General features: G+C 40.3%; 1 pseudogene; it reads left to right on the top strand.

Moving 5' to 3' along the window:
* LOC137646984 (fap1 adhesin-like) overlaps positions 1-18468 on the top strand; it is a 420090-nt pseudogene that overhangs the window by 270999 nt on the left and 130623 nt on the right.

Here is an 18468-nt window from a genome sequence, read left to right as displayed (position 1 = left end):
TGATTGTGGCGCCTTGCCCTTCGGTTGCGAGGGGCGAGGTACTGTAGATGTGAGTCTGGTTTCTGACCTCACTCTCTGAAACTCAGTCGTGAGGTGTATTTAGTTCGCTAACGGAATAGGAATTCCAAGCAGCCAAGTGTTCGCAAATTGCCGTGGCAAAAACTGCTTTTGGAAACGCCAGAATGTAAAAGGATTTGTGCCGTAATGAGCCCATTAGTGATGTTGTGGTATGTGGAGTTGCGAGCCCAAATGATTTGTCGAAATTGCCGTCTAAAGTCCTTTAAGGGAAACTCCAGAGCAAAACTTTGCTAATACCAAAATGCAAAATAACTTGCGCCGTAATGAGTCCGTTAATTGCGTTCAGGTGAATGTAGTTGCGTGCCCAAACTATTTCTTTGGAAATCGCCATTGTAAGTCCGTTAAGGGAAAGCTCCGGGGTTACCAATTGCGAAGTACGGGAGACAGACTATGGTACGAGAGACAGACCATAGTCGAGTGATGTTTTATTTTTGAGACGGGCAGAGTACGTTGACTTGTGCGGACAAAATTGTAGCAATCTGCTGGGAAGGTGACTGACCGACCGCGAACAGGTGAGAAATGCGGGGCATTTGTGCTTTCTTACATTGACATTATGATTAATAGAAAGGCCCAAGCTTAACATATAATAGTGAGTCATACATAGAAATGAAGGACAGATGATTCTGCGCCTAAATGCATAAACAATATTTACAGGGTATTTACAATGCTAAAAAGAGCACTCAAACATTGTAGGATGTTGTCCTTACAACTTTTGAAAGTGTGTTAAATCATGTTTGCTCTCTAATTGTAGCACAAGTCTATCTATTTGCTTTTCGTTCTATTGCCTTCTTTTTCTTCTGCAAATGGTTTGCCCAATCTAACACTTACCGCCATATTTTTTAAGTTTTTGCCTACTTAGGTAGCCTTCAATATTGTCCGATTTGTCATTAGGTCTCTCTCTCTCTCTCTCTCTCTCTCTCTCTCTCTCTCTCTCTCTCTCTCTCTCTCTCTCTCTCTATGATGCCAGACGTATGATAAGTGCCTGCAAGTGGCGGGTCCCTAAGTTATATCCAGATTGAATTTACTATTTTCATGCAAATAATTGTGAAAGTAAAATGTGGAATATTCTAATCTGTTGTGACTGCTGACAAAGAATTGAGCCTCTTTAAAAAGAATCTATTCAAAATAATATTTACTAATAATGTGCTGTAACTCTTGTAAGTTTCTTTTAATTATTTTCTATATCCATCGTCTTTATGTAATACAGTGACTTTTCTTTTCATATGGCCTTTTCCTTTTTCTCAGGTCTATTTATGACATTGTTGATTATACAATTGTTTTTCTTTTATTCTTTTTTGCTGTTAATCAATGTGGCAGAGCTACTGTATAACTATTGATTGAAACATTTATTTTGCTGATAAATTTTTTTAATGAAAACCCTTAACATTCAATCCAGACCCCAAACAAAAGAGGTATCCACAGAAGATCCTGCCGAGATTCGCTGGAGGTCTCGCCAACGCGCCAATTCTGTGAGTGCTGTTTCCCGAGACCATTCTAATCCATCTGGAGATGCCATCAAGGATGCCAACAGCCGCGCTTACTGGCGGAGGGTACGCTCTCTTTCAAGGGAGAATCGACAGAGACAAGAGTAAGTTTACAAATTCTCAATGTCCTTAGCTATTTCTTACATTATAGATGTCAATAAACTTGACTTCCTTTTAATGGTCCCCGTAGTTCTCACAAATGCATCTAAGGTTACGTTTCCAGAGTCTTTATCATTAGAATTAATTACAAATCTTTGTTACTTATAACTACATAAAAAGAATATTTATACTTCTGACATATTCTAGATTTGAATATTCCAAAGGTGTGCACTATATATAAGTGCAAGTACCTTCTCCCCACTTCATCTGTAGCAGTGAAACTAAGCCTCTATTACCAATTATCAAAAGTTCATAATCTTACACTCCATATTCTTTTCCTAAGAAAGCAATTACATCTATGCTGTCAGGCTATAATTATCTCAAACATTCGGTCACAAATGTCCATTATCTTACCACGTAAAATTACCTCACACTGATTTTAGAGAATGGTCGAAGAAACTACTACTTGGTGTAGAGCATTCCCTTTTGTCATTATATTTAAAGGCACATTCTATTTTTTTTTCTAAGACAATATTTTAAACCTAGCTATATATTGCGAATTCTCTACGATTATCTTTCTACAAACTTAAAAAATTTAGACAACCCATCAGGTATTGTGCAAAGAGTTAGTTGATAAGGTATAAGTTCCTGAGTGAGTCAGATATTTTTATTTTCATTTAAACTGTGGATTAATATAATATATTATTACTATACTGCATTTAAAGTGATGTGCATAGATTACATACTGCACTTAGGTATCAATACACGTCGCTGTTAATAATCATTTTTCGAGTAATAAGCTTGTTATGCCTATTGTCTCCTCCAACTATGCAGTAGGCCACAATCAACTATCCCCTAGTTGCCTGATACCCAACACCATTGCCACGACTCAAATGATGGCTACAAGGGTATTTTTTTTTCTTTTAGTGTTGACGGGGGATTCTAAAAATAAAAAAAAATAAAAATAATAGTGTACTGCAGGTCCCATTTTGATTTCAAGTAATGTAACGGATTTACTTCCGTGGGACAGCGTGAATATTCTCGTGGACCCATACTTTCAAAAGAAACATGTTAATAAAGCCCCCATATTCATGTGATTCCCGTAGTACGATTAGTGGTATTGTATAATACTTATACTGTACTTGACTGTATAACACTTGTACTTGACTGCCAAACAGACAGAAAAGAGCCTGAGTGATCAGTCGGAAGGGACTAGGTCCAGCCCATAATCTATAGCATGCTCTGCACACAAGAATCATGATTGGCCACCACGTTCTCACAGCTGATTCATTCAAGCATAACAATAATACAATAAAACCGAGTATAGGTAATTATGATATTTTATGTGACATCCAATTACCATTTGCCAGAACAGATGACCAATGAGATATGTTTAGTTGTGAGCGAACAAAGTGAGTGACGGCAGAGCAAGGACTATATGAGTAGCAGCCAAACACACTCATTGTGAGTCGAGCTTGTTAAAGATTATGGGCTGAACACAGTCGTAGCTGTGACCGTGAGAGGTCAGTCACTTTTGTGATGCTGCAACCTCTCTATTTCCATGCATCATACATGCCTAACGTTCACTGCCCTCTTTGCTTCTGCCTGTCAGTCTGGCCGTCTGTGTCCTGCTGCATGTTTTAGCATACATCTCTCTCTCTCTCTCTCTCTCTCTCTCTCTCTCTCTCTCTCTCTCTCTCTCTCTCTCTCTCTACTTGAATAAGATTCAACAAATGTAAAAAGAGGAGGGTTTCTTTTGTTTATGTGTGATGTGGTAAATCATCTTTTCATCTCACCAGATGATGTACTGAAGTAATTGAACCTATATCATAAGAAGAAGGTTTCTTGAAATAAGTTTTTTTGCACTATCAGGCAACTGATTTTCTAATTAGCTTAATCATGAATTAGCTTAAAAGCTACATATAACTTTTAAAAAACACTGTGGTGTGTTTTAACAAAGCATATTATTATATGATGGTCCCGTGGACTGGGAACCAAAATATATTATTACATATATCACGACTGGCAAGCTACACAACCCTCTCGAGTTCCAAACTCACCTGTTTGTTTTTTACATTAAATCCGTGACACTTGAAAATATCAATACCCAAACTCGGAGACAATAATATAACTCTCAGACAGCAATATATAAAACACTGAATATCCAAAGGTCTCTTAAGTACACTCAAAACAAAACTGGGTAATTATTACTAAGAATTATTCAAAACCACTTCTTACTAGGATTCATTAACAGGATACGAGCATGAAATAAACGCTGGTGATTGAAAATAATACATTCTTTACAAAAATAAATATATTCCATATAAATTACAACACTTTAAAAGACTTTACATAAAAAAATAAATCACTTGAAATATTAAGTCTGAACAAAACTTATATTAAGACCAAAAGTCTGCGCTCTGAAAATTATATAATCAATTGAGTCGAAATATTAAATCTGAATAAACCTTAGACTAAGACAAAAGAAATAATTACACTGAAAATTATATAATCACTTGACTCTAAATATTAAATCTGAATAAACCTTGGGCTAAGACAAAAGAAATAATTACACTCTGAAAACTATATAACCACTTGACTCGAAATATTAAACCTGAATAAACCTTAGACTAAGACTAAAGAAATATTTAGTCTAATGCTCAAACTCTTAAAGAACTTACATAAAGTAACTGATAAATTTACTAACTTCACGTATTTACTTGCACAGGGCCAGTTACAAAAATTTACGCGTTGCTAACACTCACCACAACACAACAAAATTAAAACCACTTTTCTCGTCTTTCGTATCGTTTCAACACACGATTTACTCTGGGGCACAAAATTTCTTTGGAGAGAACTTTGGCTCTTTCACAGCACAGCTGTTTCTCTTCTGCTGCCTATGCAGCCCTGTGGGCTGCATATCTGTGAATTAGTTACTTCCAGAAGATTCTAGGTCCAAGATCTGGAAGCCTGGGGGTTGGCCTAAGTGTTTAACGTTGCCAAAAATTACTGTTTCAGATGCATACCAATGCAACTGCAAGACCTCTCTCTCTCTCTCTCAGCTATCTCCCCCCACCCTTTCTCCTCGAAATTAGAAAAAAGATAAGATCTAACACTAGGGTTTTCAAGAATATTCCAAAGCACGAGGCACGTATAAGAATTGCATATTTTCTCACAAACATGATGCAATACCTCATAGAAATATAAAACCATTTACATAAGCCCTTGTTCATATCTCGTATGGATCATATAACACTCTTAACAGATTACGGAAGACTTCATAACAAAATTCGTGAAATAAAAAGTTAATTCTTAAAAATAATGTAAATTTACATAAACTGAGTTGAATGAAAAATTCAATGAAATTAACGACGAAAGTCTTACATAATTTACATAACAAACATATACCTACATGAGAGGAACTCATCTTAAGAGCTGGCTATTCACCTCTTCAATGCACATATGTAAACTTAAATAAAATACCTGATTAACTTATTTACTCTACACCAGACCAGCTTCGTAAGAATAATAAACAAAACTTTGAAAATTGTGTGCACAAAATGAAGCAGTTTCAAGGTACTCACTGAGAAAACTTCTTTTAAGATTTTATAATTTGTTGTAGTCTTTTTTCAATATGGTCCCTGGTTACTCCCGTTTTATATATATGTAATTAGTTTTATTCATTTTATGAATTACAGAAACTTATCGGCAAAGTATAAAAAAACTGTTATTGCTAGCTACTAAAGGAAAACATACAGTTGTTTGTGATCAGATATGTAACCCTTGTTTTCTTTTCCATTTCAAATTTATGAAAATTACAGTAGTTGTTGTTAAATATAAACTTAAATAATAGGATAAAGATAGCTGATAAACATTTGTATGACTGTAACAAGAAATGAGTAGGATTTATTATTACATGTTCACACATATAGGGTAGCTGGTCCAGATTAAGATTGTATTTAGGGTCACAACAAAAATAGTTCTGGAAACAGTTCACTAGACATTAAACCATTACTTTTTTCTCAGGTGTCACGCAGAAAAAAAATGACAAGGGGCTGATGCTTTAATCTTGAATCAATTTAACCAATGGTGACAAACTGAAAAATACAAATCACAATAAAATCTTACAATGTGTAAAATAAGTTAACAAGAACAAAAATCCGAATATAAATGGTAGACAGTCCGCTGATCGTGAGATTAATAGCATTTTCCAAATAGTTGAATTCCCATTATCACAACGAGAAAACGTTTAAACAGAGTAATTTATAATCACCAAATACAAGTTTACAAATGTAACTCACACTGTGATTATCCACATATTGTGCCTTAAATGACGTTTGTCTAACACTCTTTCTTGTTTTCATAATGACCCTGAGTGGCTACTCATTTGTAATGTGGTGTTGCTAATATAGTCATATAGACAACGTCCATTCCTGTAGGGGGATTATTTCTCAATTTCCCTTTCGCAGCTCAACTACTTTGAGCTGCTCTTGCTGAAATTTTGCAAAGGACGGTAGCATCATGTCTCTCACCTACTCTGTTTTACAATTAAATTGTTTCTCTAATGATGTCTTTCTCATCCTTCTTTTTTTTTTTACCAAAGGCACACTTAAGATCTCCTAAGAATATAACGGCACACTTGACAAAATTTAAATGGGTATACATTTACATAGGAGATAGAACCACAAACTTACAACATAAAAACATGTATAAACATAAACTCACTTTATTTCAGTATTTCTATTTAGTCAATTGTACAGCTTGTTAGTGTGAAACCTGTGATCAGTGTTTTTTTTTTTTTTTTTACTTCAATATTTGTTCGAATGTATGATAGGCAAACCCTTATTTCTTCTTCGGTTAACTGTAGTCTGTTTTGCATTTCATTTTAGTTTTAATGTTATTTTTGGGCTCAAGCCATGCTGTCCTGATGGAAGGTTCCTATAGGTAGCTTTCTAAGGGATATTTGGCTACAGTGATATTCCCAGAGAATTTGACCTTTAGGTCTCCAGAGTTCTAACTCCTGGTGCGAATATCCTTAAATTTTCTTAGGGATATCGCATAAAATCAGGGGACGTATATCTTGATATGACACATGGCAATCTTCACCCCGAATAGCATTTTCGCTTCGAGGGGGAAAGTGGCTAAACTGAAGGGGAGCCATTATCAAGGTTACCCTTCCTCCCATACTATTTCATGGCTCCAAGATGGCGCTCATTCTTTATTTGGTAGCGATCTCGCACGGTGGTTTTCCCTGTTGATTAATGTTCTTGATCGTTTTTGAGAGGATTTAATATGCAGTCCCCAGCATCTTCTGCCTCTGGAAAGTTGAGTATTTAATCTTTACAATGTATAATTTTTAGCTCCTGCCTCACAGTGAAATTAGTATAATTTAATGTGTTTTATGGAGCCTGGCCAGTCACCGGAGGCGCCATGTTGGGCGCTGTCGTTTGTCATGCATGCTTTATTTAGTTAGCAGAACGACATTCCCGGTTTTTTAGCTTTAATGAATTATAGCTATTTAGGCACAATTATACAAGTGAAGATATGATTATGCATATAAATTTCCTCTTTCTCATGTGTCGATCGTATACGTTAGTGTTTCGGCAATTTAGGTAACCGAGATCTCGCCCCACGCTAGGCTACCTAACCTAGGCGCTTTAGTATACTTTCATACATTATCCCCGTTTTATCAATTCAACAGGAGATAGTATATCACCTAGAATTAATTATATAACTCGATACTCATCTCCTGTGGAGATTTAAGGGTAATCTCTCCTTCCCTCTGAGAGTTGCCATAGGTGACAACCCTATCTTAGTCTCACCATAGAGTAGTACACTCCGGCTTGAATAGGCTAGTGTTATCTGTCTCCCAACCTTGCCAGCGAGCATCCCGGCTTGGCTTCTCGACAGAACCTCAGAGTATTCAGTCTTTATGCCGGCGGCTGAGCTGCAGGGTGAGTAGTTATCCCCCTGCCGGCTTATAGTTGCTGGCGTAGGAGGTTTAGCCTCCCAAGGCCGCACCTGAGATGGTAGCATACTACCGCCACCTTCTCCCCTGCGGTCTAGAAGACAAATCTTGTTTCGGCAGACCCTAGGCTGAAGATTAAATATTCTTCTGCCGCCCAGGATGGCGCCGATATTGAAATGAAGTTTCATTCTGGTTTGGAAATGGAGGCAATCCTGCCGGCATCTCCTAACACTTTCGGCAGACCCTAGGCTGAAGAATAGATATTCTTCTGCCGCCTAGGATGGCGCCGATATTGAAACTAAGTTTCAACCCTGTCTAGGAATGGCGGTAATCTTGCCACTATCTCCTAACACGATATACAAGACCCTTTCCCTGGCCCCCTCTGTCCTTTTACGATAGCCTAGCTATCGAAATTCTGTGGCCGTCGTCCTACATTCTCCCCGCTTGCCGGGTAGATTGTAGTTCCGGTCGGGTTCCTACTTAGGCGGCTTGATAACCACTATGACTTTTCCCTACGGACGCAAGACTCCGGGAAAGGTTGTGCCGGCTGTGACGGCTGCCGGTGGGAGACCCCTTTGTCTTTGAGTGTTCTTCAGTCCTCTCTTGGACTGCCTTCCACATCCCTGAATCCAGCAGTACCGGCAACAGAGTTTGTGGATGGATGAAGCTTGAATGATTCATTCTCCCCTTTCATTTGAACCCTCATTCGGGAAGAAGGCAGTAAAGTTATATACCTACCCTTATTGACTGTAGATACATCAATAAGGCAGCCCTTCATTCCATGCTTTCTCTCTTTCTGTCGGCTAGTGCCGTCAGGTACTAACCCAGCCGGCGGCATGCCAGCTGGACTGGTGCCTCTAGGTACTAACCCAACCGGTAGTGTGCCAGTTGGACCTGTGCCGCCAGGTACTAGCCCAGCCGTCAGCATGCGGGTTGAACTGGTGCCGCCAGGTGCTAGCCTAGCCAGCAACATGCCGGCCAAACTACAGTATATGATTATACAGTAGCCTGTAAATTTGCAGTATAGTATATACTGCAGACAGAAAACTATAGTATAAATTATACAGTAGTTTAATTTTCCAACATACCCTGTGTGTCCTGTCACAGTCTATTGTTGAGACCAATTCCACATGAAAGGAAGTATTCCTTCAATATACTGAGAGCAATCAGTATTTTCACTTACCCCACAATATTAAAACCTTTAAGGAAAGGTTAGTGTTAGTATACACTTATCCTGTTCCACAGGTAGAACTTCTTTCTTTTGAGTTTTCTTATAAGAATATTCTATATTTGATATTGAGGGAGGTCACAGTAATTGGCTGGATAGGAGACACAAGTATGTGTCTTTACTATTTCCTCTCTAGCTTACTATCCTAAGCTATAATGGTTTAGATACTAATAATTGGCATAACCTGTTTATAAGAAAGTGATAAACAACTGCATACTCATTTATTTTTTCTTTCTTTACAGGAGGAACCCAAAATGAAGTGTGAGGTGATCTTCTGTAACCACAGGAGTAGGAACTTCTGTTGTCACAAGATGTGTAGGTCTCATGCCGCCTGCACCATTACCTCCGAAACCCTGCGGTACTGGGACCCCCAGAACTGCAAAGTTTGCTTGGCCCTGGTGGCCGAAGGTTTCGACGACCCCAAGTCAGCGGAGTCGAGGGATGCAGCACGAGAGAAGCTGCGCAAGTGGGTACGAGGGTTCCAAAAGAACTCTCCGGGACCGTACCTACCTAATGAAAGACATCGCTGGACGACAGTTTAGCGAGAATCTCCCTAAGCTTTCTGACTTTCTCTTGCGGAGGGAACAAGAGACGAAGGAGAGACTTGCTGCATCCTTATCCCTACAAAACTGCATAGAGATGTGTGCAGACTAAAGAAGTACCCCAGACATGCTCATGATCCTGGCCAAAATGCATATGGGCACCTTAGTAAAGAACCTGTATGATTTCATGAAGGCTAGGAGAGCCTGTAGAGAGTTCGTGTTTGCTGCTGCAACAGTGAAACCCAGGAAGCTGATATCTTCTAACATCTAGGGTAAAGACCTCTTCCCGAACGAAGTAGTCAAAGAGGTAGTTGAGAAAGCCGCCACGGAGAATAGGAACCTTCTCCAGAAGTGGGGCATCTCCTCAAAGAGGAAGTCTTCCCTGGATGCGGGTCCCCAACCTAAAAGGAAGCCGAAGAAGCCTAGACTTCCCAATCGGCCTGCTTAACAACATCCCACAGTCACCATGACCGCGTTGCTCCAATTGGTAGCCTAGCCACAGACCACCTTCCAAGTGGTGCCTCAACAGCTGGTTGCCCAGTCACCAGCATTCAACCCCGGGTTTGAGAGGCAAACCACTACCTTTCGGCCGAAAGGTAAAGGATCCAGACATCCCTCAAGAGGTAGGGGAGGACACGGTCGAGGAGGTAAACCCTCCGGACAATCGAAGCAATGAGATGCTTCTGGTAGGAGGGAGGCTCCAACATTTTCAGGATCGTTGGACATTTGATCCTTGGGCCCACAACCTAATCAAGAATGGACTAGGATGGAAATGGAACAAGTCTCCACCATCATTTCCTCAATTCTTCCAACATATAGAAGAATATACCTTAGAAAGGCTGTTTTGTGTTCCCAAGAAGGATTCAGACAAACTCAGAGTCATTCTGGACTTGTTGCCACTCAACAAGTTCATAGAGAACAGCAAGTTCAGGATGTTAACCCTTCAACACATAAGGACCCTGTTACCCAAAGGGGTATACACAGTCTCGATAGACATGGCAGATGCTTACTGGCACCTTCCAAGTCAGTCGCCCCCCCTCCTCCTACCTAGGATTTAAGTTACAGAAGAAACAGTATGTCTTCAGAGCCATGCCCTTCGGACTAAACATAGCCCCAAGGATCTTAACGAAACTTGCAGACGCAGTCGTTCAACAAATACGCCTAGAAGGTGTTCAGGTAGCAGCGTACCTGGACGACTGGCTGGTGTGGGCAGCATCCGAAAGGGCTTGTCTGCAAGCATCCAAGAAAGTTATCCAGTTCGTGGAACATCTGGGATTCAGGATCAACTTCAAGAAGTCTCGACTCTCTCCAGCTCAAGAGTTTCAATGGCTGGGAATCCATTTGAACCTGAGGTCACACCGCCTCTCCATTCCTCAGGGAAGAGGAGGGAGATCGCAGGGTCTTTCAAGAGACTACCGAAATCTGACAGGATCTCAAGACGCCAACGGGAAAGAGTACTGGGCTCTCTCCAGTTCACAGCAGTAACAGACCCAATGCTAAGAGCACAGCTGAAAGATGCGTCAGGAGTCTGAAGAAGATATGCATCAAACGCTCGAAGAGATCTAAAAAGACCGATACCGACCTTACTACGATCACTTCTCAAGCCGTGGTAGAAGGCAAAGAGCCTAACGAGGACCATACCCTTGCAACCACCTCCACCATCGGTGACCATCCACACGGATGCCTCGACGGAAGGATGGGGAGGTCACTCCCATCAAAGGAAAGTCCAAGGGACTTGGTCATCTCTGTTCAAGACCTTTCACATCAACATTTTGGAGGCCATGGCAGTCCTCTTGACGTTGAAAAAACTCTCCCTTCGCAGATCAGTCCACATCAGGCTGATCTTGGACACCGAAGTGATAGTGAGATGTCTGAACCGACAAGGATCGAGATTGCCCCATATCAACCATGTGATATTAGCCATCTTTCGTCTAGCAAAAAAGAAGAGATGGCACTTATTAGCAGTTCACCTACAAGGGTTCCGCAATGTGACAGCGGACGCTCTATCCAGGCTCAAGCCGATAGAGTCAGAATGGTCCCTAGACGCAGACTCATTTTCCTTCATCTTGTAACAAGTCCCGGAACTGCAGATCGACCTCTTCGCGACGAGTGACAGCAAGAAACTACCTCGATATGTAGCCCCATACGAGGACCCTCTGGCGGAGGCAACGGACGCCATGTCCCTCAATTGGAACGAATAGACCCTAATTTACCTGTTCCCTCCAACCAATCTCCTGCTGAAGGTCCTCAACAAGCTGAGATCCTTCCAGGGAACGGCAGCTCTAGTGGCCCCCAAGTGGCCCAAGAGCAACTGGTTCCCTCTGGTGATGGAACTGAAGCTGAGGCTGGTCCCTCTACCGAACCCAGCACTATCTCAATGGGTTCAGAAGTTGACTGTCTTCGCTTCATCACAGAGAACCCAGAACCTTCATCTCATGATCTTCTCGCCTTAGCGGTTAAGAAATGATCTGGGATCTCAAAAGGCAGTATAGACTTCTTAAAAGAATACAAGTCCAAGTCAACTAGAAGACAATATGAATCGTCTTGGAAAAAGTGAGTTGCATCCGTTAAAGCAAAAGGACCGAAAGAAATCTCAATAGACTTTTGTCTGTCCTTCTTTATCCACCTTCATGAACAAGGTCTGGCCACCAACACGATAACTACGTGTAAGTCGGCCCTGACTAGACCTCCTCTATACGCCTTCCAAGTGGACCTGACGAACGAAATCTTTAACAAGATCCCGAAGGCATGCGCTAGACTTAGGATTGCAGCTCCTCCGAAGCCCATTTCATGGTCCTTGGACAAGGTCCTACATTATGCTTCAACCGTGAACAATGAAGATTGTTCTCTTAAGGATCTAACCCAAAAAGTTATTTTCCTGTTCGCTATAGCCTCAGGGGCTAGAGTAGTGAAATAGTAGCCCTATCAAGAAACGAGGGCCACATTCAGTTCACAGAAGTGGGAGAACTGAATCTCTTTCCTGATCCAACCTTTCTTGCCAAGAATGAGCTACCCATTAAGAGATGGGGTCCCTGGAGAATCTGCCCTCTGAAGGAAGATGTCTCTCTGTGTCCAGTAGAATGTCTAAGGGTCTATCTTCGAAGAACTTCAGACTTCAAGGGAGGACAGCTCTTTAAAGGAGAAACATCAGGATCAAACTTATCCCTAAAACAACTGAGGGCGAAGCTCACCTACTTCATTCGCAGAGCGGATCCTGACAGTACACCCACAGGTCATGATCCAAGAAAAATTACTTCATCACTGAACTTTTTTCAGTATATAGACTTAGAGCGTCTTCGCTCATATATTAGATGGAAGTCATCCAGAGTGTTCTACAAATATTATGCAAAGCAAATGCACGAACTGAAGCATTACGTGGTGGCGGCAGGTAGTGTATTAAAACCTGTCGTCTAGTGCTGCGATGAACAGTGAATTGATTGAGACTATCAATTAGGGTGAAAAGGTATTGACACCTTCCAGTGCGGTACTTTTTAAGTGGGTGCCACCATGGTGACACTAAGACTGTTCAAAATCTCAGGTGTAGAATTATACAGATAACACTTGTGCCGTGTGTACATTGTACACAGTGTTGATAGTATACAACATTTATAGAAAAATATATTGAAAAATTTCATCAAAATTTTCAAATTTCATAGTGGCACTAATAATTTCTTCCCTTTCAGGTAGAAAACCTTTTCTGTCTACGTTGTATGTATAATTCCCTTAACATGTTACACTTGTTATTCCATTTACTCATTTATCCTAAATAAATGTCTATTAGAGTGTAATTGCGTCTTATTTCACCCTGCAATTAGCACAATAAATATAGCCAGAGTTCTCTTACTTATTTACCTAAGTAAACCTCATATTATTGTATGCTTACAAACAATGGATATAGTTGATACTTATTTGTTCCGACAACATATACAAACCGTGAGACTTTTGTATATCTAGTTGATACTTATGTTTGTTCATACAATATATGCAAACCTTGAGACTTTTCTACTGTCTAGTATGACTCTTCCCTGCAGGGGGCAGGAAGCCCTAACATTGTTCCATGATTAGTGGTAGTGACGTATAATGGTAACGTCATATGTCTCAATGGTCCGGATGACCATAGAAAAAATTATCCCAAGGTTAAGGCACTTATGAAAATCCACAGATACAGTATTTTCAAGTAATTCTCTGGTATACTTCCATCAGGACGACATGGCTTGAGCCCAAAAAACGGATTTTGAAGCAAAGTGAAAATCTATTTTTGGGTGAGATAGCCATGTCATCCTGATGGACCTGCCCTCCTTTTTCTTTATAAGGAAAAGGCTTAGGCAAGATCCCTCCCAAAACTACTATATCTGTAGCACCATGCTCAATGCTACAAGGAATGAGCGCCATCTTGGAGCCATGTAATAGTATGGGAGGAAGGGTAACCTTGATAATGGCTCCCCTTCAGTTTAGCCACTTTCCCCCTCGAAGCGAAAACGCTATTCGGGGTGAAGATTGCCATGTGTCGTATCAAGATATACGTCCCCTGATTTTATGCGATATCCTTAAGAAAATTTAAGGCTATTCGCGCCAGGAGTTAGAATTATGGAGACCTAAAGGTCAAATTCTCTGGGAATATCAATGTAGCCAAATATCCCTTAGAAAGCTACCTATAGGAACCTTCCATCAGGACGACACGGCCATCTCACCCAAAAATAGATTTTTTGCTTCGCTTCAAAATCCGTTTTAGGGTTGAAAGCCTAGGTCACATGCATAAGTAGTAGATAATTTTGATTGAAGTGTTAAAGCTGTTTTACCTCATGTGGGACATTCCTCTTTCACACAAATCCAAAATACATCATCAAGCATTGTCAAATACTTTATTTCAATTACTCGATCACTAGGAATGGTGACTAGTTCTTCTTCAAACAACTGGAGTTCACTACGAGAGGGAGCATTTCTGAAAGGATTTTGAATCCAATCATACTTTACTGAGCTTAGTTATGGAAAATAAGGGTCGATGTTTTCATCGAACATTGTCAGATGGGTAACCACAATAAGGATGATTATCATACTGCAAGTGGTACGTAATGAAGGAGACTTATCAAAATACCTGAGCTTGCTCTATTTTTCAAATAATAATTTTCATTTTTAGGGTAACCAACTAATACGTTGAGGTGAGAATATTTTCGTCAAGTATTACAGTTTAAACATTTAAAATTTGCAACGAAGATTTTCACATAATTTCCCTTGCTTATCTCTGTTAAAAATGCCATTAATTATTTGTAATTCCTGAAAACGAGTTAATACCTTTTGACAGCCATCGAACTTTGGTATGCAATGATACTGTGTATAGTTGATCAAATAATCATGAATTGGAAGGCGTACTTCAGCTACATGCTATGAAACTTGTTTTAAAAAACAATGAGTAAGAAAAGGGCAAATGCTGACTCTTTAAGTTAGCCTTCTATCATATAAAAACTCTTGACCTCTAGTAGTTGTTCATATTTCTTTGCAACACAATTATTGATTCTTTATTTGATCGCCATCGATAATACGAACAATACAAGCAAGTGACTAGTGTTACTGATATCAGTGGACTTATCAATGAGCAATGCAAAAATATGATACTCATGTTTTTTTTCTTTGAATTTATATTCCAATATTTTTCAGATTAATCTAAAATTCTCCAATGTATTGTGTCATTTGATAATGGAATTTTGTTAATTTAATTTTCAGTTTTTCACCAAACATGGATTTAACTATAACGAGCAGACTCAGTAAGAGTGCGAGATTTAGATTTCAATGCTATTATTTCTACTATCTCTATTGAAGCAAGCTGAGCCCATTCAAAGACGGTCATTGTTTTCTCAAAAACTTGGCGTTGCTTTGATTGCTGATCGAATTAAGTCTTTGAAAATAAATGTCTTTTTTATATTGCAAAGACATTTTTTTTTAGTAGTGAAAAGTCTGTTTTAACCTTCTTGCTCCCTTGAATTTATTTGACAGATTTTCCCCGCAAACTACACTTAATGGACTTGGTTGATCAGCATCTCCAGACCTAGAAAATCCAAACTTCGAATAACTACCATCATACTCTCTATCATGGCAAATGTTTGCTTTTTCGTTTACATAAGAGTTTTTTTTTTTTTTGGGGGGGGGGGCGGATGTTCAATGAAAGATCACTTTCAAATTCAGGGCTGTCACTGGCATTCTTTCTTATAAGAAATCTATCCATTGTGGTTCTTATGTAGGGTTGCAATAAAATCAATTAACAGCCCATTAACAATTGGACTCCCATCCCTGAAGTGCGCTGATACAATGCGCGGGTCCCAATGGGAATTATCAGGAAACCGCAGATTAACTGTTAAAATAAAAATGATTGGAAAAAAAAAAACAGATACTGATATGGTACTCTCCCGGATGTCCACTCAGTATGCTACCATTAGTCCAAACTCAATATGACTGGTTTACTGCCCTGTCATTTACACCGACAGCAGGATTCCGAGAGTGTCACAGTCTGACGACAGTAAGACTCAGACAGTGCTTGACAACTTATACCTGTATGATACAATTATACATATATCAAATACTGAACTTGCAAACAATTTAAACCACTATCACAGACTGCTGATATTCTAATGCTCAATTTTTATATCTAAGAAGTAACATTGGACATTATTAAAAGTGTATGGATTTACTTGTTAGTATTATTAAGTCAGTTAAAAATCCCATATTTCACTCTATTTCTAAACTAAAAACCCCAAAACCCGGATCTGGAGAGGAAAGCAAGTATTTGGAGCCAACTGCTCATCACCAACAATGAACAACCTAAAGACCAAAATTCTATAATAATATGACATTATACTCATTACACGTAGACACTGCTACATGTTTGAAACAACAGGAACTTTTATGATCAGTTTTTGAATGTATGAAGTAGCGTCACGCCACAGAAACGAGACGGGACTTTTTCTCCAGTTGATTGCCAGGAGTTTTTTCCATTGACGGAGGCTTTTTGACAAAATGTCACAGCCCCCAAATGACAGGACAACGCTTATCACATTAACATGTCAGTCTCACCTCAATGGCCATCTCCCTTTATCATGCTCTACGTTGTAGATTTATAACAGATAATGAGACGGACCTAAATGACAGAGGGTATTCTATGGGCAACTATTTGTATTTTAGATAATCGTCAACATACCATATATAGTTTTTTTGGGCTCAGGCCATGTCGTCGTGATGTAAGTTCCTTCTTAGTAGCTTCCTAGGTTATATTTGACTACAGTGATATATCCCAGAGAATTTACCAAAGGTATCCAGAACTCTAACTCCTGGAGCGAATATCCCTTAATAATTTTAAAAGGGATATTGCATAATATCAGAGGACGTATTCTTGACACGTCACATAGCTATCTACACCCCTAAAAGCGTTTTCGCTTCGAGAGGGGAAAGTGGCAAGAATTATAGGAGAGCCGTTATTAAGGCAACGCTCCTACTGTACTGTAATCGGGCGTCAACCCGCCACTGCGTGGCGCCATCTAGTCATTCTTTCGCTTGTAGCTTTGCTGACCGGTGTTTATCCCGTGTTATCTCTCGCTATTTTGGATTTCTTTCATTGCAATGATGTCTTCCCCAGCCTCATCTGCCTCTGGAAAGTTAAGTAATATCTTTGAATTGCTCTTCGATTAAGATCGTAATCAACGTAACAAGAGCTGTTGCCAGCCGGATGGCGTCATGGACGCGATCGTTCTTTGCATGTACATTTAGTTAGCCAGAACGACTTTCCCGGCATTATTCGCTTTGATAATTTTAGCTATTTAACAATTTAGCTAGGAAATCTTATATTATGCCCGTGTTGTTGTGGGCCAGCAGAATATACCGAGCCCCAAGAGTGCTAGGCTTCCTAGCCTAGGCACCTACATTCTTAGTGCATGATATAACCTTCCTGGTAAAGTTTTATTGAAGCTCAGGCAATATTTTATACAATTAGGATATTACTGCATAAAAAGTTTCCTCTTCCAAGATAGTATACGAGAGAGTTTCGGTGGCCGATTCTCACTGCGCCTAGGCTACTAGCCTAGGGGCTTTAGTATACTTTCATACATGTCCCCAATTGCTCTTGTATTGTCTTTTGAGTGGAGACTGACACCTCCTATACCTTTTAAGTCGATACTAATCTCCTAGTGAGAGTTAAGAGCAATTCCTCTTCCCTCTGACTAGCCTAGGCTATCCTCGGTTGGCTTTGCCTTGAACTGCGTTCTGGCAATTCTTTACTGGGGTGTTCCGTTTCTTTCTCCCAACCACTGAGTCGGTTTTTGAGTTTAGAACGGGATATCAGAGTAGAATGTCTGTGTTTGACAATCGCCCGTCTTGGTGAAATGATTTCCCAAGCCAGGTTAGGTTGCTCTTGCAGGAGGCTAGACCTCCCTAGGCCATACCCTGGAGGATCTATATGATAATTCCCCCTCTCCATGGCCTAGCAGACAGTCCTGTGCTGGTAGATCTTGGACCAAAGAATTGATTTCTTCCACTGCCTAAGGTCTCTGGCACTAGATTCTGTTCCCCTGTTGAGATTGCGACCTGTGTGCCGTCTTCTCACTCTCAAACTAACCCAACCTAGGAAATAAGGTTGTCTACTCTAGGGATCAGAATCTCTTAGGTTAGGTAGCGCCTTTCAGGTGTTACCTCACCCATAGGACCCTTGCCCCTCCCCTGCTGTCTTTTAGTGTTGGCCTAGCCATCACACATCCTGGCCATCATTCTACATTCGACCCAATGGGTAGTTTGAAGAATTGGCTTGAAGTTCCCTGTCTGCCGTGCAGGAACCCTCCTCTATCCTAGAGTGTTCTTCAGTCCTCCCTTGGACTGCCTTCCATAACCCTACTACCAATATGGATGGGATATGGTTGGATGGAAGCCCGAACATAATTCCCCCTTCCATATGAACCCTCATTCCGGATGAAGGCCGGCAAGGCTGAGCCTTTGCCTTCCTCCATCCTCACTTTTCCTTTGTCTTTCATTAACCCTGGGCCGACTGCCGGCAGCTAGCCATGTTGGATGCCTGTCTGCCGTCAGTTAGCT

Source organism: Palaemon carinicauda, chromosome 9 (assembly GCF_036898095.1).
Source record: "Palaemon carinicauda isolate YSFRI2023 chromosome 9, ASM3689809v2, whole genome shotgun sequence".
NCBI classification, from domain to species: domain Eukaryota; kingdom Metazoa; phylum Arthropoda; class Malacostraca; order Decapoda; family Palaemonidae; genus Palaemon; species Palaemon carinicauda.
This window is presented reverse-complemented; position numbering and strand designations above follow the sequence as displayed.